Here is a 20,802-nt window from a genome sequence, read left to right on the forward strand (position 1 = left end):
CTGTGGGGGGGATAGCCGCAAAGCTCTCTTTTTCGAGCATCCCTGTCTCCAAAAGCAATTTTTTTCTGAGTCTCTGTATACCTCTTAGACAGGTATAGGTATTTGTGCCCTGGGACCAATGTTTTCATTAGCGTTCGGGGTTTTCAAATCTGAATCGAAGCAGTCTCTCACATAATTCAAACTTCATCTGCCCTCCCTTCTTTCCTTCTCTTCCTTCTGTCTGTTCTTTTCAGCAAATATTTCTTTCAGAACGTAACGTGCCAAATGCTGTTCTAGGTGCTGGGGGCACAACGATGAACAGAGCAGCGGTAGTTGCGTTTCTCGGGATGTCTCAAAGAAGAACCACTCTGCCGAGTTTCTATTTTACAGCCCAGGTCCCAGAAGTTTCCGGTGACCTCTCGTGAAGGCAGGTGAGCATCTGACGGATATGCGTTCGCCTGGAGCTTAATCCATCCTGTGCCTTCTGGGTAGAGTGACTGCCCTAGAGGGCCACGGCACCATAAGATCATTATCATTATTTTCATCATCACAGCTAACATAAAAAAAAAAACAAAACCACAACACTTTCTTGAGCTTTCCTTTCAAACTTCCAAAGCAATGCCATGCTTATGGCAGTAAACCAAGTATGCTGAGGTATACAGGAAGGGTCAACGGTTCGAGCTATCGCACACCCAGACTTTCAGGCCCAGAAGGTGACTGCTGCTGACGCTTTGGTATGATGGGGGCCTTCCAGTCTCTTCCCCGTGCTTGTACTTGTACACAGGCACACACACTACACAATCCTGAGCGACCTCCTTTCCCTAATTTCTTCATTGCCTAAGGATGCCCCGGTAGGTCGCTTAGACCTAATTCGTTCTTTTGAGAACCCAGGCTGTGGCAATATAGCCTCTGTCACGCTAAGATGTATGAAGGATTCTGTGCCGGGGGGAGGGGGGGGGGTTGCAAGAGGCAAAAAGTGGGAAACGATCAGAGTGCCCAGCAGCAGGGGATGGCTCGGGACATTACAGCACCTCCTTACTGTAGGATAGCCCTGGGCACGGTGAGATCCCATACTAAATGAAATACCATTTCATCCTCACAATGACTCAAGAGTGAGCGAAATCACTGCTCCATTTAATGTCTGAGAGACGGAGGCTCAGAGAGGCCAAGGGATGTCACAGCCCTAGCAAGTGAGCAGAGAGCCTGGATTCAAACTCAGCTCACACTCCTCAGCCTGCCTTACATGCCTGTGCTTCGATCAGACTTCAACCCATCCTTCCAGCTGGATCTCACCAAACACTCCTGTACTTGTCCCCTAACTTTGCCACTGAGGCAACCCAGGCTTTCCCCAGATGTATTAGCCCTTCTCACACCTGCCTTTGCTGTCTCCCTCACCTGGAGCTCTGCTCTTTCCTGTATTCACTTTAACTACACTCCTTTCAAGGCACCGCTCAAAGACTCTGGAGCTTTCCTGAACGCCTGTACTTTGTACCAAGTTATACCGTTGGCACCTGCTACCTTATAGTATAATATGGCTTTGTGTTTGCCCTCCCCACAGGGCCTGGATCTTGCCCACCTCTCTCCACCCCCTATCCACCCATCCACCCACCCACCCGTCAACCCATCCATCCATCCAACATTTTCTATTGTCCATGTAACAGGAGAGGTACAGGGTATGTGGAGTGTGTGAGTGTGTGCGTGTGTGTGTGTGTGTGTGTGTGTGTGATTTCCCCACCTTGGAAATCTACAGGTATTCACCACAGAATTCAGTGGGTCCGGTGAGCGTCTGATGGGCCTATTTCTCCCCGCATTTTATGGCGAAAATTTTCACACGCAAAAAGTTGAGAAAACAACACAATCTTATCTAACACAGATCTTATCCAACTGTTCACGAAGACCAGATAATCATCTGTTCTACCTCTCATTCGGTGTGTGTGTGTGTGTGTGTGTGTGTGTGTGAAAATTAATTGAAAGTCATTAGAACAGGCTCCAGCCACTTCCTCTACTCATCTTGCACGCTGACCGCGGATGTTACAGCTGCGAGTCGCACGGCTTCCTCTCCTCATCTTTGTCTTAATAGCCTTTGAAAAGGCACCTTTGGGAGAATTTGCTCAGGGTGGCAGTACCCTGCACTGCCCCCGGGGAGGCTTCTGACCTTTACCTGCAGTGATCACCTAGCAGATGCAGCCATACCAAAGAGCGAGGCACTGCGGGGGCATGCTGGCCAATTAGCCTTCCGGAGCAGCCCCAGCCCAGCGTGATAAATGCACTCACTGCACTCTCTGATGTCTTTCAAACCCACCGTGCTGGGCTCTGTGCGGGAGGAGGTCTGATTGCTCTCCATTACGAGCTTCGGTTGGTCTCTAAGTTTAGATCCTTGACGTGACATTCAAGGTTCTTCGTGACCTGGTTCTGTCTTCTCTCTTTAGTCTCAGCTTCTGTCTGCCATGTGCAATTTCGTGTCCCAAGACAACACTTTGAGAAATACAGTGCAGGTGACATTGAATTCCTCCTGGTTTTGAAAGTCCCAGGCCCATCCTGACTCAGTGCCTTTGCACATGCTGTTCTCACTGCCGGGAATGTCCCTCCTCTCTTCTATTGACTGGTGAGTCCTCGGTTTTCCTTCAAGGCCTGGCCTCCTCTGCTGTCTCGTCCAGAAGCCCAGAAGCATTTGTTTTGCCCCCTCACTTCTACCTCCCACTTACACCCACCTCTGGCACAGGCTTGTGCTTTCTGGGGCACACTGGGTAGAATGCTGGGTTTTCAGTGTCCCCGGAAAACTCTCCTTCTAGGGGGATCCTTGGTGATTCAGCATCACAATGTGTCTCCCCAGGAACTGAGTTGTGGTGGGTGGGATCCAGAATATCATTTCCCTCTGCATTCCTCCCACACAGCACAAAGAATACGGTCGAGGGCCACCCCACCAGCACAGAGGTAGCCCGGAGGCAAGCCCAAGTCTACTTCATGCCTCAACTTCCCTCTCACTGTTCCTCACAGAGGAAATGTCACTGGTTGTACATTCTGTTTGCTAACTAGAGGCATGAGGCCATCTAGAAAAGCCACTAGTCTCGAGGCTCAGGTCTCCTCCTTTCAAATTTTATCAAACCGAGTCCAGCATTTTCTTTTCTCTTTTCACTGGGAAGCAAAATGAAGTTCCTCTTTCAAGGTTTACGTACCTGAGTTCCGGGCAGAGCCACCTGGGGAGCCGGCGTTGTGCAAGCTGCCAGCAATTTGGGGGAGATCAGTTAAGGCTTGGCTGATTGGGTTTCTCACTTGGCCTCACAGATGAATCTGATTTTCCAGGCAATAATTTTATACTAGGAAAAGAAAACGGTATTCATCAGACGACCCCTGTATGCTAGGTACCTTCTGGGTGAACCAGTAGGCAATCCTGTGAAGAAGGGTGATTTGATCCCCTTAATTCTGCAAAAGTTGACACACAGAGAAATGAAGGAGAGTCCCAGGGGCTGAGAGCGGGGACTTTGGACAGATCAGGGTTCTAATTCCAGTGCTGTCATATAAAGGCTTTGTGACCCTGGGCACTTTCCTGCAACCTCTCTGAGCCTTAGTTCCCTCATTTGTAAAGTCTGTAAAATAATATGCCCTCCTTCACGTGGTGGATGTGGAAACGCACAGTAAGAGTCTGTAAAAACACTTACTGCCTGGCACATGGTAGGTTCTCACCAAATGTTATCTGTATTATTGTCTAAAGCTGCACAGCCGGGAAATAGCATTCACGAGCACCTGAGTGCCTTCCAGGGGCAGACACTGTACTGGGCTTTTAAATACAGCAGTGGGCGTGACAGAAACATCTAGAAGCTTCTGCTACAGTGGGGGAGACAAATATTAAGTAATTCACTGTAGTATTGCTCATTTAATTACAGTTCTCTTAAGAGTTATATATAGAAAGGGGACATAGAAAGGCAAAAGTTATATATAGAAAGGAGCCAAAAAGATTATATAATGGGGGAGCTGCCCGGGTCCAGGAGTTAGTTACTGAAAGCTGGAGGAGATATTTGAATTGAGACGTTAGATGCCAACTCAATGAAAATGGGGGACAAACAGGTTCCAGACCGAGGGAACAGCTCCCACAAGAGCTCCGATGCAAGGCCTCTGGGGTAGAGGGGGAGTGTAAGCGTAGTGATGTGACTGGAGGCAGGAAGAGGCTCGCTGCCCTGCTGTTTACACGAGGAGATGGGGTGTGGCAGTGGGGGGTGGGCCTGAGCTGAGCCCTGCTGACCACACCCAGTAACCACTGTGGGTTCAGAGACATAGAAGTCACTGGGTCCTGGAAAGGCAGTTCTTTGTCTTTATGAGCCATAATTTCTTAGAACTTTCCCCCTATAACTGGCCATTTCAAATGTCCTACGTACCTGCTGCTGAGTACATCAGAAAGTGGCCCCAGCAACAGACCCTCAGGAGCTCTGCCCCTGTCAGAGTCCCAAAAGGGCCCGAGAAATGGGGGTTATGTCACGGGGCAACTTTTTATTCTTTAAGGAGGGAAGACAAGCCTTTGCAAGCTCCAGAGTGGCCATACCCACACGGGGTGCTGAGCAAGCGTGACTAAGGCTCAGACGGCGGGAATGGAAATGACCTTGGTCCTCCCAGGGTCCTTTTCTTCCCACTTACCGATGCCAGCCAATGCGCAGCTCCGCTTAAGAAATGCTGACACGCTAGGAGCCCTGGGGGCTCCTTCTTACCATCACTCGGGAGCCTGAGGCAAGCTGTGGGGCCGGGGCAGGGAATGCAAACCCAGTGGACACGGCGGGTCCCAGCCCCTGTGGTTCGGACACAGCCAAGCCCCACGGTAGGGGCAACAAGGAGCTGCAGGAATTCAAAAAACTGAAGTGTGACTCTGGCTGGTGGCAGGTGACAGCTGTGTGTGTGCACGCTCGCACACATATACAGAAGGCAACATTTTACTAAGCCTGGAAAACCCCATTAGTGTTAAGAACACTCAGACTCCTGACCCAGCAGTTGTGCTTCTAGGAATTTGTCCCGTGACTCCCCACGGTGCTGACTGTGTTAGCAAAAGCTGGAAGTGGTGTAAAAGTGCACAGGACAGAGCAATGACGCCATCGAAAAGACGGAGGAGGTTGTCTGCGCCCACATGGGATGGTCTCCAAACATGTGCCGAGTGGGGGAGTGTGTGTGTGTGTACCCATGCATCCACACGCGGCTGGCTCAGGAAGGCCACCTGCCAAAAGGGCAAGGTGGGCTGCTTCCCGCGGGGACCTGGGGGCCGAGCCGCGTGGGAGTGAGACTTCTTTCGCCATGCACCCTTTGTGACCTTTTGGAATCTTTTGTACCTTGGGTAGGTATCACCTTTTCAACACCTAGCAGCCACACGGTCCGACAGGTGGAGGAGGGAAGGGGCAGAGTACGCTGGGCAGAGGGAACAGCACGCAGAGGCACGGGGGCTGGGTGATCAGATCAGGCTGAGGAGCAGGATCGACCACGTGGTTGGTCAGGGCTCCGGGCCAGGGCTGGCACTCGGTCCACTCGGTCCGCAGGGCCCTTTGTAAGAAGTCCTCCACTCCAAGCTCACGGCCCTCAGGGACCATCCTCCCCCCACTCCCCCACAATCACTGCACAGGTCTGGAGTCAGGCTGGTCATGCCATGCCCTCCGCTGCTTCCCCTGCGGGGAGCGTAAAGATAACCGCGCCTGCCACACCCTATATGAGCTGGCCTCGGCCAACCTCTCTGGCTGATTCTTAGGGGGAAGGTGGAGCCGGGGCTGGAGGGCTGAAGAGTTTGGACTTAGTTCTGAAGGCAATAGGGAGCCACTGAAGCTTCAATCAGTAGGCTCAAGATTGTCCAGGAAACCGGTAGAAGGTGTGGAACACATCTCTCCTGATCCCAGTCAGCCACCAATCAATGAGGACAGGAGGACACTCTTCTTCCTCGTTACCGCATAGACAATGCTTACTTCGCGACAGGCCCAGGGCTCTCGATGTATACACCACCTCATTTACTCTTTATCACATCTTGAAGCAAGAGAGCTTTTCTGCATTTTATAAATGCAGGAACCAGGGCTCAGAAAAGTTCAGGAACTTGCCCCAAGTCTCAACACCATTAGGTGGATTTGAATCCAGGTCTGTCGGACTCTAGAGTCCCTATCGTGGGCCACTGTATATTTAGCTTTTCCTGTGGGGAAAGGAACGATCCTTGGGCTTTTCAAAGAGATGGTGTGATTGGGCATTTGCGGCACAACATTCTTCCTGCTTCGCGATAACATTCCCGTTGGTCTTTCATTTGTGTGGTGGAGATTTCTAGCTCCTTCACAGCAGTGGGCTGGGTGTTTCATAAAAGCCCTGTAGGCAGGAAAAGACTTCTGGTTGAGACTCTTCTTACAGAGAAAGGTCCTAGACTCCCAGTCATCTGAGTTTTGGTCCCAACTTCCATTGCCTCCAGGGGCCCAAAGCCGGGCATTGTGTTTGCTTCCGTCCTCAAGAGTGCTGTGTTCCAGGGGGGCCTGGGTGGCTCAGTCGGTTGAGCGTCCGACTTCGGCTCAGGTCATGATCTCATGGTTTGTGAGTTCGAGCCCCGCATCGGGCTCTGTGCTGACAGCCCAGAGCCTAGAGCCTGCTTCAGATTCTGTGTCTCCCTCTCTCTCTGTCCCTCCCCCACTCACACTCTGTCTCTCAAAAATAAATAAATGTGCAAGAAAAAAATTTTTAATAAAAAAAGTGTCGTGTTCCAAGAATGGCCACCCCCCTGCCACCACCGGTGGGGCCCCTATGCATCGGCTGAGAGGCGAATGGATCTGAACGTTGTGTGGAAGCTGGGGCAGCTTGACACAGGTTGGGGAGAGCCCCACCCCCTCCTTAGTCCAGAGTGGGACGGAGGGAGGCGGGTCAAAGTGGACATTTTATTATGATGAATGTTATCACTCTGGCATCATACCTAGGGAGAAGGTGACCTGGACCAGAAGCTGGGACACAGATCACTTCTGTGTGCTGAGCTCCTACAGATAATTCTCCTATCTCTGTGAGGCCAAGATGATTACCGTTCCTGTTTTGACAAATGGCTTGGAGCAGTTAGGTCACTTGTCAAGTGCACAGAGCTGGTAAGGAGACAGGCAGCGGGCTTTGAGCCAGCCCTGGTTCTATGGTCTCTGAGTGTCCACAGGTTCCACACCTACCCAAGGTATGTACCTGGTCCAGCTCGTTCCCTATGTGTGTCACCAGTTCTTGCGAGGGCGTCTTCTTCTCAATGCGACACCCTATGCAGCTCGCCTGACCTCTTCCAGGGGTCGATGTGGGAACCCGAGCCACATCTGGTGACGATAAATTCCCTTAGTTATTACCGTTTGTCTGAGAAACTTTATTTCTCGTTTCCTTTTTGCTTCAATGAAGGTGAAGGTCACATCACATAAAGCCAACCATTTCCAAGTGTACAATCCGGTGGCATTCAGCACATGGACAATGTTGTGGCTACAGGACACGTCCATCACCCCAAAGAGAAAGTCCACACCCATTCAGCAGTAACTCCCCATCCCCCGTTATCCTGGTCTCTCCCAACTCCCAGCCTGCCTTCTGGCTCTTTGGATTCACCTATTCTGGATACTGTGGGCACAAAGTGCATGTAAGATTGGGAAGTGTGGGGCTGGGGGAGATCCCCAATTCTCCTTTCCACCTTCTGCTTCCCTTTCGTCCACCTAGGTGCTCAGCTAAATGCGTAGGCATCATCCTTGACATTCAGCCTACCAGGGAGCCCAGGGAATCTCCCTCTGAAATATGTGTATCTAGGATGTGGCCACCTTCCTTGGCCCCTGCCGCCATCTTGGTGCTAGTCCAAGCCAGCATCATCTCTTGCCTGGACTTTTACTTTTAAGTTTCTTTATTTGTTTTGAGAGAGAGAGCGTGCGTGCACATAGGAGAGGGGCAGAGAGAGAGAGAGAGAGAGAGAGAATCCCAAGCAGGCTCCGAGCTGTCAGTGCAATACCCAACGAGGCCCTCAAGCTTACAAACCTTGAGATCATGATCCAAGCCAAAATCAAGAGTTAGATGCGTAACTGAGCCACCCAACTGCCCCTCTTGCCTGGCCTTTCATGACAGCTCTTGACTGGCTCCCTCCTCTCTTGCCAATGCTATACTGTGACACCCTCACCTTGGCTCATAAGGCCCTGTAGGCTCTGCGCCCTACCTCTCTGGTCTCCTACATTATGCCCACGGCCTCAGTGGGCACGTGACCACCCTGGCCTTGTTCCAGTGCCTCGGACATGCCGCTCACTCCCCCTTGGGGCTCTGCCTGCGATGTGATGGGCTATTGACCTGGATGTCCCAGTGTTGCCACAAAGATCAGTTCTGCACAGGGGCCCTCCTTGACCCTCAGAAACAACTCTCTTCACCTCTATCATACCCCCTCCACTTGGCTTTCCGCACAGCACATCTTTTTTTCCCGGCATTTTTCTTGCTTCCCTACTTGTTCGCTATTTCCCTGTCCCCACTGGAACACAGGAGCCATGAGGGCTAGGATCCACTCTGTCTCGCTCCCTGCAAGCACTTAACGAGGGCTCAATTAATACTTATCGGATTGACTAAATGCACGTTGAAAACAGCCATCATAACAATATCGTATCCCATTTATTGGGTACTTTGAAAGTGCCAACCAATGTTCTAAGTACTTTATATACTTTATCCCATTTAATCTCTGCAACAACCCTATTATGGGCATTCCATTCTTCATTTCCATTTTCTAGATAAGGAAATTGAGATTTATGGTGTTTTGTGATTTGGCCCAAGTCCATAGCCAGCAGCAGCTTGGCAAGTGTGGGAAAGGCCTGGGGAAGGCCTTTTCAGGGCAGGGGACGGACTGGGCTAAATGAAAACTCTGCCTTGGTTCTCCTGAAGGAGGTGAGACCCTGGATTGCCAATGTTTGCAAGGGGAACCAAATCTCTGCCATCCAGGGCAAACTGCCCAGGGGGCCGGGGTGGGGTGGAGAGGGCATGGGGTTGGGAATTTGGACCGTGAGTTTGAGTCCCTGGTACGATTCTGACTTGCTATGTTACCTCCAAGTTTCATATCCTAATTTTCCTCAGCAGAAAGTGAGGACATGGGATTAGAATATCTCAAAGGTTTCTTCCAGCAACTTTATGTATGTGTGTATGTGTGTATGCATAGAGGGGGTGGCAAGGGTGCAATCATGAGCTCCCCAAATAAGAAAATAGGAGTGCTCTGGGTAGAAACAACATTCAGGGGCCACCTGGTGGTCAAGAACCCCTTGTTCAGCATCCCTGAAAGGTAGTCATCCCCAGTCACCTTGCATACCTCCAATGATGGGGGACTTACTATCTTACAAATAATTTGCCAACCAGTCACAGCCATTTAAAAACATACAGAGCCCTATACACGCTGTTTTGGAGGCATAGCCCACTGGATAATAAGTGCTTTGCAAAATACGTATATTCCATAGAAAAGAGAATGTGTACTTAGCTATTTAGTATAACGAGCTGCCACTGACTAGCTGTCATAGTGTTACATTTGTAGATAGCCAATTAAACACTCATTACTTGCAATTTTGTGGTTTTCTTTTTGTATGTTGGGTCTGGGACTCGCGTGTGCCTGTGTGAGTTTGCAGACATTTTTGTAGGTTCCTGAAAAGCTCTGCAGCCCCACGGGACAAATCTAAGTCCCCTTTCCCAGGCAGCCCGACGGGGCTTCATGTGCTCCTGAGCTTCCGCTTCTTTATGATACAACAGCCCTCGGGCCCTCCGACTGGACTCACCACCATCATCTCTGCCATCGCGGCTGCCATCACTGCCACCACCGCCCTGCCAGTCACTGCTGCCATCCTCCTCCTCCTCACCGTCCTCATCCCCATCACCGTCATCACCTGCACCCGCAGCAGCCGCCGTGGCCACGGGAGCTGGGAGCCTGAACTGCCCCGCCAACATGGGGCCTCCCTCCCTCTCTGATCTTCCTTCCCCCTGACCTCACTGCAGCTTACGCCCTTCCCGCAAGGTACAGCTTGCTCTCACAGGCACGCGTCCTCGTGTGGCCGGCTGGGTCACCTTTAAGGACCCAAGCAGCAAACAGCTAACATTTGCCAGGAACGTTCACCCACACTGGCTATCTTCTATAATCCTCCCTGTCCTCTCCCACCTTCCATGGCCCCTCCCCCGGCCCATGAACTCATTTGGGGTCCTGCAGAACTCTGTGGAGCAGTCAGGGCGTTCTCTATTACCCCGTTTTGCAAATGTGACACAGAGAGGCCAAATGCCTGGGCGGAGGCCACACAGCAGGTCAGAGGCGGGAAGAGCCCTCCCAGGTTTCCATTCCCAACAGCTTGCCCTGTCCCACACCCCCTGTGTTCCCCACACCTCATTCGTTCGTGCACCACCTCCACGGCTTTTGCCAAGCCCACAAAATGCCAGTCCTGGTTTGTTTTTGTTTTTGTTTTTGTCTTTTGTTTACTTGCTATCTTTCTTTAACGTGTTTGAACTTATTGCAAAAGGAATGGTTTTTATCCCTGTAACAATCAGCAGGATCCCTTTCCCTGCAACGGGTCACCCTGAAAATCAAGGCGGCGAAAACGCAATCAGTGTTAAATTCCGTGTGGCTGCTGCTGCCCAAAGAGCCAGCCTCTCTCCCTGTTGGAAAGGCAGGCTGGCGTGCCTGGAGACGTGCTTACGACGGATTAGCACCAAACTGACGCCTTCCCTGTGACACGAGAGGAGGACGTGAACGGAGAAGGGAATCCTCTCGCAGTGGGACTGGATGTGCTCTAGCATCCGTGGAACCTACCGCCCAGGTCCCCTTTGGGACTCTCAGGGCCGGCCCCGCCCCTGAGGAAGCATTTTGCCCACCGGGGAAGCCAACCCCGTGTCGGGGAAAGGAGCCGGGAACTTCTCTGAGGCTCAGTTTCCCCATCTGTACACAGGGCGTGATCCCACAGGGTGTGGCGCCGGTCAGATGAGATGCCACACGAAGGGCTGGCGCTAGAAGTGAGGCGGCACCCTAGCCAATGTCATTCCCAACCCCCCCGGCCACTCTCTGCTCTTCCCTCACTGGACGTGGAGGCCTGCCTTTTCGGGGAGAGAAGGCACCCAAGGCGGCCAGAGCGGGGGAAGAAATGAGCGTGGCAAGTGCACACGGGCCTCCACGGGGACAGTCTGGGAGCAGGGGCAGCTCACGATAGGCCCAGGACAGCCTGCCGGGGCCGATGGACCCGTGTCCCCGGGGAGCACGCTGGTCCTCTCAGCCTGCAAACCTCAGTGAAACACCGGGTCCCCCACAGCAGCTGCAGGGCCTCCTAATTCCAGCCCCGCTGCTTATCAGTGGGGCAATTCTGGCCAGGCCACCTGGCCTGGAGCCCCAAGTCCCCTTCCTGTGAAACGGGGATGATAATCTCAACAGCACAAAGGTGCGGAGAGGCTTGCGGGCTTAAGAGCAAGGCACTTCTAGACAGCCAGCTACCCTGCTGCTCCTGCAGTCACAGCAAGCACTGGCTTGGTGTCTCTCTGCCTCAGCCTCCTCGACGGGCACAACGGAAATGATGACGGGTTCTACACATTTGACTATTGTGAGGAATAAACGGGCGGAGGCGTGGAAAGCCCTAGTAGTTGGGGTTGAGGGGGTGTGAACCCCCTACGGGATTCACAAGCCCTCAGCACCACGCTTGCTGTAGAACCTGCCTTCCTCCAGCTCTCCACTGGGCTCTGTCCTGCCCTGTCCCGTCTCCTTCCACGACCTCACCACGTCCCCTTTCTCAGCTGTGCCCTTAGCAGCACCCCCAGCTCCTACCCCCTGCCCTGGGGAACCAACCCATGACCCTTCGGCATCTGACCCAGGTGCCAGGATTCCCGGAGACGTCCGCTCAGCTCAGTCCAAACACATCACACACCGTAGGACCAACTGTATTATTTACGACAGCTGAATACTGGAAATGACTTGCAGGCGTTTAAAACCAGAAGACTTGGGGCGCCTGGGTGGCTCAGTCGGTGAAGCGTCCGACTTCGGCTCAGGTCACGATCTCGCGGTCCGGGAGTTCGAGCCCCGCGTCGGGCTCTGGGCTGATGGCTCGGAGCCTGGAGCCCGTTTCCGATTCTGTGTCTCCCTCTCTCTCTGCCCCTCCCCCGTTCATGCTCTGTCTCTCTCTGTCCCAAAATTAAAGAAACGTTGAAAAAAAAAAATTTAAAACTAGAAGACTGGCTGAGCAAATTATGTCATAATGGAATTCTCATAGCGCTTACTATCACGTTTTGGAAATTACGAAATAACGAGGGGACCTGTTTATATTTAAGTAATAAAATAGCAGAATTGAAAGTGTATACAGAAGATGACTGGAACTCAGAACTCCTACCTTATCAACCTACAGGGGAGAAAAACAACTAAAACTTATGTCTAGACGGGCAGGCTGCACAGTAAGAGTGGTTTCCTTTGAGGGTGACAATGACTTATTACTGTCTTCTTCCAGATCGCTTTACCAAACTTTTCCACATTGGGAATTAATTCTGCGGTGACTAAAATAACAACACAAAGGTGCAGAAGTGTGTATGACATGCTCCTCTCATGTCAAAAACATGCACATACGTATACATGTAAAGCGTATATGTTTTTGCGTAAAGCGGATTTGAAAGGATACATCACCACGAACTAACTAACAAAAGTGACCTCCTCTTTTGGGCAGGGGACTGGGCGAATGGGGGTCAGGGTGGAGGGAGGCTCCCTTGTATATTGTATTTCTAACCACACGGATGTTTTCTCTGATCAAAAGGTGAAAAGAAAAAAAGCCCATAATCGTCTAAGAAATCTTTAGCAAAGGCAGTAAGTATTTTTCCAAATGGGCTCTGTGGACATTTGTTCAAGTTGCTATTTAAAAAAACGAATTTGTGGGGCGCCTGGGTGGCTCAATTGGTTAAGCGTCTGACTTCAGTTCAGGTCATGATCTCGCGGTTGGTGGGTTCCAGCCCTGCGCCAGGCTCTGTGCTGCCATCTCGGAGCCTGGAGCCTGCTTCTGATTCTGTGTCTCCCTCTCTCTGCCCCTCCCCTGCTCACGCTCTGTCTCTCTGTCTCTCTGTCTCTCTCAAAAATAAACATTAAAAAAAAAAAAAAAAGGAATTTGTGCTGGAAGTACCAGGTCTTAATGGTGGACTTGACTTATTTTTCCCATGGAGCCCACCCTACAAATAACGCTCCCCGGACCACTTTAGGGAACGCAGAGCAAGGGAAAACTAGGAAGGTTGTCCTGCCTCCCAGGCCCGAGGGTGCCCTGGGCCAGGCAGGCTGTGTGTGAATTGTCTATACCCACTGTGGGACTGTGGGGGTGTGGGCATGGTAACCCAGAGAGAGGATGCGTGCCCCGGCCAGAGGGGTGGCCACTGTGGTCACGATGGGTCAGTGCCACCAGATTGCCACGTTTTTCAAGAGAAGCTGGAAATCTGGATTGTAAATGAAGTCTTCTGGCTTTAAAATAAAATATCTAAACTTTTCAACTTTTTTTTTTTTTTCTCTAACATCTTCGTCTGATTCCCTGTCAAAGACCTCCACCAACTGCTGGCTATGAGCTCAGCATGTTCCTGGTGTTCTCAGAAAGCTGGGTCTGCCCCGAGGATTTACTTCCATTTCTAACCACCCACCCTCTTTCATTATTACTTTGAGAACTTTGATCCAGATCAACATAAACTCACTGGCCAATTGCTCAGGGAGCTTGCCTTCCTTGTGGTTGAAAGTCAGGCTGACTTTCACCACCTCTGTCCCATGAGTGTGGTAAGGAGTCCCGGAGAGGGCTAACCCTAGCAACCAACTTTCTCGTGGGTCGCGAACATTCTGCGTCAGGTAGTGACAAATGGTGGTGCTGTCGCTGGACTTCTGCTCTGGGGCTCTCCCGTCCTCTACAGCCTCAGTTTCCCTTCCCTTCCTGCCATCACGCCCTCTGTGCACCAGCCAGCCTGGAAGTCTCACCCTCCCTTTGACTCTCCATATTCTTGCACCTCAGTGCCTTTGCACATCCCGATCCCTGAGTCTGGATCACCCCCTCCGGCAGCTGCCTCTGTCCTCCATCCCTCAGCCACCTGGACAGTGCCACACTCAAACGTCAGCTCCTTGTGCCTTCTCTCTTATAGCCAGAACCCCAAAAGGCTGGCATCCACTGTTCTTGCGTCGTTCATTATTTAGACTCCCAGTTCTCCTTCAAACCCGCCCCCACCCCCCACCCCCCTGCATATGCCTTCACCTTCCAAACAGCTTTTGAATCTGTTCCCTTCTCTCCGGCTGCAGTGTTCCACCCTTGATCCCAGCTCACCTGGACAAGAGCAGGGGCATCCTGACTATGTTCCAGGTCTCGGCTCTCTCTCAGCCCCACCCGCCTCCGCACTGTGTTTTGGAAAACACAACCTGGTCACCTCAGTCCTCGGCCTAAAATCCTTGCGTTGCTCCCCGGCCTACAGGACAGAGTCCAAACTCCCCAATTTGACATTGTGGGATCCTGCCCTGTTGACTCCTCTGTTACTTCCTTCCACTGCCCCTTGTGCCTCGGGCAAAACCTAATTAATTGTCCTGTGTGCCCTGAGGACACCTGGAGGTTTTGTGGCTCAGTGTCTCTTAACCTCTTTCTCCACCTGCAATCCTCTTTGTCCACCTGCTGCCTTGCCATTGACCTCTGCACCCAGCTCTGGGAATCCTGCCCTGATTCCCCCAGGGCTGTAGGTTTGGAGGCTAGACCATTATTCTTGGCCGGAAAGGTGGGTGATCGCTGAGCTGAAAGTGGCCAAGGCGTCCAGTCCTGGCTGGCGCTGTTGACAATTCTTCCTGCTGCTCCTGGAGGCTGGGCACCAGGTCAAGGCTGCCACATGCTCCTGGAGACTGTCCCCACGGGGCTGGCGGTAATCAGCCATGCTGCCTGCTCCAATCTCTGACCAACTTGGCTCCAGCCACCTTTCTCTCACTGCCACGGCGCCAGGCCCGCACCCTCCTGGCAACGCTGTCCCACGGAAGCTGGCATCAAAGAAGCACAGAGTCAGAAAGGATCTGTGAGATCAGCTAGTGTGCCCCTGCCTGGTTTTAGATGGGGTAGCAGGGGGCCCAGAGAGGGACAGTGGCTTGCCCAGGGTCACACCGTGATGAAAGGTATAGTGGTGCCCCATCTAAAACCAGGCAGGGGCACACTAGCTGATCTCACAGATGAAAGGTATAGTGGTGCCTGGAGCCCAGTTCTTCCAGATCTTATCAGATAGGAAAGAAAGAAAGAAAGAAAGAAAGAAAGAAAGAAAGAAAGAAAGAGAAAGAAAGAGAAAGAAAGAAAGAGAGAGAGAGAGAAAGAAAGAAAGAAAGAAGAAAAGAAAAGGAAAGAGAAGAGAAGAGAAGAAAAGAAAAGAAAAGAAAAGAAAAAGAAAAGGAAATATTTTTTTTGGGGGGGGGGACAGAGAGAGACAGAGCATGAACGGGGGAGGGGCAGAGAGAGAGGGAGACACAGAATCAGAAACAGGCTCCAGGCTCCGAGCCATCAGCCCAGAGCCTGACGCGGGGCTCGAACTCACGAACCGCGAGATCGTGACCTGGCTGAAGTCGGACGCTTAACCGACTGCGCCACCCAGGCGCCCCAAGAAAAGGAAATAGATCGAAGGAAACCTTGAAATGTGCCAGGGAAGGGAGGAGGGCCTTGAAATTGAGAGGACAAGGAAGGCCCCCCCTGAGGCTCACCCCAGAGCTCCTAGGTACATGGTGATCTGGCAGAGGAAAACAGCCCATGCAGGAGACTCCAGTGGGGACCAGCTTGCCTCCCTGAGGGCCAGTGTGGTCAGAGCACAGGGAGTGAGCAGAGATGCAGTCAAAGCAACACACAGGGCCCGATCACGTAGGGCCCTGTAGGCCTTGGTAGGGCGTGCCTTTTGGTCTAAGTAAGGGGGTGACACAACAAAGTTTTGACTCTGATCTGAGTGGACAGTTCAGCAAACGAGACGTACAAATGGCCAACGGGCACCTGAAAAGAGGTTCGAATTCATCAGCCAGCCGGGGAACGCAAATCAAAACCGTAACGATAGCCCGTCATGCCCACAGAACCCAAAAATTGGGTAATAAGGGTTGGTGAGGATGAGAAGACACTGGAACCCTCATACAGTGCTGACGGGAACATAAAAGGTTCGGCTGCTTTGGAAAAAAAGCACTCTAGTAGTTCCTCAAAAGGTGACACATAGTATTACTATATGACTTAGTAATTCTATCCTTGGGTATATCCCCAGAGGAAATGAAAATATATGCCCTCAAAATCTGTACACAGATGTTCACAGCCGTATTGTTCATAATGGCCAAAACAGAGGAACCAACCCAAATGCCCATCAACTGATGAACGGGTAAACGAAATACGGTGTATCCATGAATGGAATATTATTTTGGCCGTATAAAGGCATGATGTACTGATACATGTCACAACACGCATGAACTGTGAAAACATGCTACGTGAACTAAGCCAGTCACAAAAGGCCACATGTTATTCCATATTATCACATATTATATGATGCCACTGACACGAAATGCCTGGAATGGGCACTTCTATAGACACAGAAGAGAGACTGGTGGTTGTCTAGCCTTGGGTGGGAGTGAGGATTGAACGGGGAAGGACAGTTAACAGGTACAAAGTTTCTTTCGGGGTGATGAGAATGTTCTGGAATTAGATCGTGGTGACGGTCGCACAATATACTAGAAGCCACTGGCTTGTAGACTTTAAGTAGGCGAATTTTATGGCATGACAATTATGTCTGTACAATGCTTTAATTTTATCAGAGAGCACTCCAGTTGCTGATGGCGGCCGAGGGACAGCAAGAGGGCCAGGCGGCCGATAGTGCAGTCACAGCCTCAACGTCCCCAGCACACAGGAGGCACTTAGGGACTATCTGTGGGTGCCTTACACAGGCCGATCACTGTTCAGGAAGGCCCTTCTCTTCAGCTCCAGGGTTTCTTAACTCTGCACGGTTGACATTTTGCACAGGATAATTCTTTGTTCTGGAGGCTGTCCTGTGCATCCTGGGATGTTTAGCAGCACCCCTGCCCTTCCTCACTAGGATGTGAGCACAGCCTCCCGCCCCAGTTGTGACAATCAATATCCAGTCCCCAGTCCTAAGGGACTAAACTGATCCTGACTGAGAATCACGCCTCTAACCTCTTTTGCCCACCTGGTGAATGCTTGCTTACCCTTCCGGAATCATTTCCAATATCATTTCTTCTGGGGAGCCTTCACCCTTCGTTCTCTGATGTTCCATGGTTTCTTAAGCAAATCCCATCGAAGCCCTGACACACTGTATAGACATCAGTCTTCCCCACAGCTGTGTAGAGATGGCACCTTATATACCTTTGGGTCCCCAGCATCTAATACAGAACCTGGCCCTGTGGGGGTCACTACTCAGCCCTTTCCTCAGCCGTCAAGTAGGGACATGCACGGCCTCCCCCAGGTTTCTGTGACTAGTGCTCACACGTGAGCTAACTGAATCTGCCCACCCCTCCTGACTCTGCTTAGGGGTGTAGGCTCTGGATCCAGATGGCCTGGGTTTGAATGCTGTGGGGTGCTGGGCCAGGGACTCAATTATCTAACTCTTGGTTACAGATCATTCTTCTCTGTAACATGGGGATATTGATAGTACCTACCTTGTAGGGTTACCATGAACACGTAGTAAGAACACAACCAATATCAGATATTATTGGTAATAACAATGAAGTATTCTTTCTTTTTTTCCAAGGGGCCTTCCAGGCCTCAACAGAGAGGTGGCCTTGTCACCGATAAGTGTCCACGTGCCAGTCCTGCCCTGGGTGTTGGCCAGGAGGAGGTGGGAGCGGGTGGGTTATACCATGCCTAGAAGCCAGAGGGTTCTATGTCCGCTAATGAGCATATTACATAAAATGTGGGAAGTTCAGAAATTACAGTCAGGGAACAAATCTATAATCCTACCACCCACTGGCAAACATTATTAACACTCTTTGGTCCGTTTCCTTCCAGTCTTTTTTTTAAGTGCTTGCCACTAATTTGTGACCATGCCCTACATATGCATATGCATAGGCATGTCCCCATTCATTAAAAACTCTCCATTTTTAGTAGCCACATGGCTGTTCCATAATTTACTTAATTGATCCCCTATTTGACATTTAGGCATTCTCGGATAGTTGATGACTATCTTTGCATTTGAAAGAGCCTTTGTTCACATTCCCATCATTTATTTCATTTGGATGGCCTCCCTTCTTTTAAAACATTTTTGGCAAAGGGATGCCTGGGTGGCTTAGTCTGTTGAGTGTCCAACTTCAGCTCAGGTCATGATCTCACTGTTCATGAGTTCGAGCCCCGCTGCTATCAGCACAGAGCCGGCTTTGGATCCTCTGTCTCTCTCTCTCTCTCTCTCTCTCTCTCTCTCTCTCTGCCCCTCCCCCCCCCACATTTTCTCCCCCCTCCTCTCTCTCTCTCAAAAATGAATAAACATTTATTTTTAAAAAAAAAAAACATTTTTAGTAAAGGAACCTCTCTAGCCTGCTGAGACACCCACTTTCCCATAGCTGGGTGCCCATTTTCCCATTATCAGGGATTTCCTCCCCAAAGCTGAGCTAAATCCTTGGGATTGGGACTTAATCCTGTTTCCCCTTCTCTGGGCGTTGGTGGAGATGGACCACAGCTGGCCTTGTTTTCCCGTGGGACCCATCAGCTGGGAGGGAGAGTTTAGTTAGTCGTCAGCAGAGTACGGAGAACAAAAAGTGTCCGTGAAGCTAGGAGAAGCAGCCTGGGCCGAGGTTACCAGAGACGAGGTTAAGTGGGACTAGGTGGTAGAGGAAATGAAGCTGGCTGGCTGGGGTGAGCCGGCTTGATATCTGCTTCCTATGTGATGTTGATTAATGACCAGCTTTCCTTCCAGAGAAATCACCCCTAGAGAAATCACTAGGCAAACCCCAACCCCAGTGCTAGACTCAGACTCACTTTCCCCAGTGATGACATAGCAGCTCCCTCCTCTTACACATGATGGAACAAGAAACCAGCGCTGACTTGGTCCCCACCAGGTGCCAGGCCCCATGCTGGACACCTTCCACGGTCATCTTTTGGGGAGCCACTGTGGTACCATCACAAGTACTCTGGAGTCAGGCAGATCTAGGGCCAATCCCAGCACAGGCACGTCCTACCAGTGGGACCGTGTGGCAACCATTCACCCTTGTGAGACTTGGTTTCCTTGTCTGGAATTTTGGGGTTTAATGACACCAGCTTCCCAGGATCCTTGTGTAGACTACAGCCAACACTGTGTATACAATGCACCAAGTACAGGCCTGCACAGGGCAAGGGCAGGAGAAATGTTATTTCTCGTTCCATTCAATTCTTGTCGTATCTCAGGGTCAAAGATGTCAATAAATGTAATCTGTCTAATTGCCTTTCATAACCTCCAGCGACAGGGAACTCATTAGTTAAGTATGAATTTATAACTTCCCATTACAAATAAGATACTGAGGCTCCAAGAGATTCCCCCAGGAGTCTCTCAGGACAGAGACTGTCACCTCACAGTTTTCATGTCTTAGAAAACCATCAGGATGCATGTCTAGACTGGAAGGGACTCCTGCTCCCTATCCCAGTTCCCAGGACCCCGCTTCATGCCCAGCCAGACCACTGGCCACCTCTGGCAAAGGAGAGCAGAAGGAGCCTGGCCAGGACAGATGAGTTCCCAGGAGGCAACCAGAACCAGGAATCTGGCCATGGAAGTTAGGGTATGACAGCTGCCACTGGGGGACACCACAACCTGCAGGTACTTTCCTGCCCCACTTTCTTACCCTCATAGCTTTCTCAAAGGGGGCAGTGGTATACCCCTCTTCACGGGGTGGGAAACTGAGGTTCACAGGGTCAAGGTCAACGGCACTTTCCCTTAAGTCAGCGAACTGGGATTCCTGGTTAAGGCCACTTGCCCAGCATATCCTGGAGGCAAATCGGGCCAGGTGAGGCCAGCTCCGTCCTCGCTACTGGGCATAGGGCAGCAGCCCAGGAGGACGAAGGCCAGATGCCTGGGCTCCCTGAGGAACCCGGAGCCCCCCTTCCCGCCCGCCCCCAGCCCTCCACTGGCTTTCCCTCAGCAGAATGTGACTCCACGCTCCCGCAGACAAATCGCCCCTAGAAGATGCCGCCGCTCAGAGCCTGGGGGCAGGACAGAGGCTGTTTCGGTGCAAGTGGACTTTCCAAATCTCCCCCCACCCGGGCAGCTGGGGCGATACACCCCACCCCGCGCCCTGAGCACTGCTGCGAAGCCGAACCCGGGCTGCGTCCCGTCCTTGCAACGCCCCCTTGGCGCGCGCACGACCTCGGCGGGTCACGGAGAAGGAAACTGAGGCTCGGAGGCGGAGGAAATCGCCCAAGGTCAGGCGCAATCAGCGAGCCCCGGGGCCGGGAGCTCAAACCCGGGGTCAGGGTCGAGACGGCGGCGGGGACCCCACCCGGAGCCGAGGCCTCGCGGGGAGGCGGCGGCCGCGTTACCTTGAGCTGCTGCGCCGTGGGGCTCCGGCTTCGGCTCCGGGCTCGCCGCGGTCGTGCGCCCGCGCCGGCTCCGCTCGGGGCAGGGATGGAGCGGGCGCCCGGCCTGCGCCCCGCCGCTCGCGCCCACTTCCTCGTCTCCGCCCCCAACTCGCTCCTCCTCGCGCTCAGCTGCTCCCGCCCTCCCTCCCTCCCTTCTCCCGGTCTCCGCTGCTCCCCTCTTCCTCTCCCTCTCTCCTCCCGCCTCCGTGCCCAGCACACTCTGCCTTCGCTTTGCTCGCTCCCCACACTCCCAGGCCCCCACGCTCCCCCACTTTCTCCTAGACCTTCCTCCCTTCTCTCTCTGGCTCCGACGCTTCCCCCTTCCCCTTTCTTTCGGTCACACTACCCTCCATCCTCT

General features: G+C 52.1%; 1 protein-coding gene across 1 annotated transcript in view; it reads right to left on the minus strand.

Annotated features, from left to right (window-relative positions):
- The window catches only part of HRH2 (histamine receptor H2), a 53,668-nt gene extending 33,132 nt beyond the window's left edge, over positions 1-20,536 (minus strand). Inside the window, exon 1 of the mRNA XM_043595560.1 lies at positions 20,406-20,536. The gene's annotated coding sequence lies outside the window, so the exon portion shown is untranslated. The remainder of the gene's footprint in view (positions 1-20,405) is intronic.
- Positions 20,537-20,802: the final 266 nt, after the last annotated feature.

This window comes from Prionailurus bengalensis, chromosome A1 (assembly GCF_016509475.1).
Source record: "Prionailurus bengalensis isolate Pbe53 chromosome A1, Fcat_Pben_1.1_paternal_pri, whole genome shotgun sequence".
In the NCBI taxonomy this organism is placed as follows: domain Eukaryota; kingdom Metazoa; phylum Chordata; class Mammalia; order Carnivora; family Felidae; genus Prionailurus; species Prionailurus bengalensis.